Source organism: Vulpes lagopus, unplaced genomic scaffold, assembly GCF_018345385.1.
Source record: "Vulpes lagopus strain Blue_001 unplaced genomic scaffold, ASM1834538v1 ctg1245, whole genome shotgun sequence".
NCBI classification, from domain to species: domain Eukaryota; kingdom Metazoa; phylum Chordata; class Mammalia; order Carnivora; family Canidae; genus Vulpes; species Vulpes lagopus.
This window is the reverse complement of record NW_024570484.1, coordinates 4,994-6,088: the sequence shown is the minus strand read 5'-3', so window position 1 is coordinate 6,088 and position 1,095 is coordinate 4,994. Positions and strand designations below refer to the sequence as shown.

The following is a 1,095-nucleotide window of genomic DNA, read 5'->3' as shown; positions in this document are numbered from 1 at the left end:
GTTTGTTCTGGTCTTAGCCATTTTTATATAATCCATTCCTGCCCATTCAGGAGCCAATGTTTTTGATTAATCCAAAAACTCATTATTTGATCTGTTCTTCAAAGCCATAGACAGCACCAGAACTCCATGTCTAGATCTTTGCTGCTGTCTGCTGCAGTCTGGATCAAATAAAATGCCGGGACTTGTAGCCCTGGAGGAAAAATGCCATGCATCAGTAGCAAACAGAGAAGGGCCCTAAGACATTGCACTGCCTTCATTAGGGTCTTTTCCCTGGGGAGGTCCATGAAGCCCAGTTGTCATTCGCAGCAGGACAATCCAGTCTTGTCGTTACAGGTCTCTATGTCCTTTCCAAGATATGGATAAAGTTCCTCTGAATCCAGGGCCTCCATTTGTCTTTAACATGATGAAAGGGTTATCCATCAGGCCACCAACTGCAGCCCTCAGTGCCTTGAGCACTTAGAGCAAGGGGCAGGTACCCCAGGTTTCTGCCTCACTCTGTGCACAAGTTTGCCTGTTTTCTGGAACATGAATTTTGAGGCACCAGTTGCACTAAAAGTCAACAAGATCCAACTGACCCTGATTCTGCACAGGAGTTACGTAGCCTTTCTCTCTCAGCACAGATTTGGGGATCTCAGCAAAGATAGGTTCTTGGAACACTTTCCCTTTCTTGCTTGCTTCTTGGTTTGGAAAGTCATTCATCATCTGCTGAAATTATTAATTGTTCATATCACAAAGGTATTCATCGCCTTCTGTGAAGCCATCGTTTCCTTGGCCTATATTCTCCATTATGCAGTTCAATAATTTTCATATTCTCCCACACTGAACTCCTCTATCCTTCTTCATTCATGCCATATAATCTGTGCATGTGCCTTCACTGGTTACATTGTGCATTTAAGCTTTGATCGAGTTTTGGAAGCTCCTGAGGATTACACAAGCAAAGTGGCAGTAATAAGAAGAGTGAACAATTCATGTTTCAAAACCTGCGGCATCCACTAGTGCGCAGGGGTTGACCCACGGATCGCCAAGGCCACGAAGTCTAGTGTATTTATTTCTAAGTATCTCTTTACTTTGGTTATTAATGCTATACTGGCATTA

General features: G+C 43.5%; 1 pseudogene; it reads right to left on the bottom strand.

Annotated features, from left to right (window-relative positions):
* Positions 1 to 296: 296 nt before the first annotated feature.
* LOC121483796 lies at positions 297 to 865 on the bottom strand (annotated as a pseudogene).
* Positions 866 to 1,095: the final 230 nt, after the last annotated feature.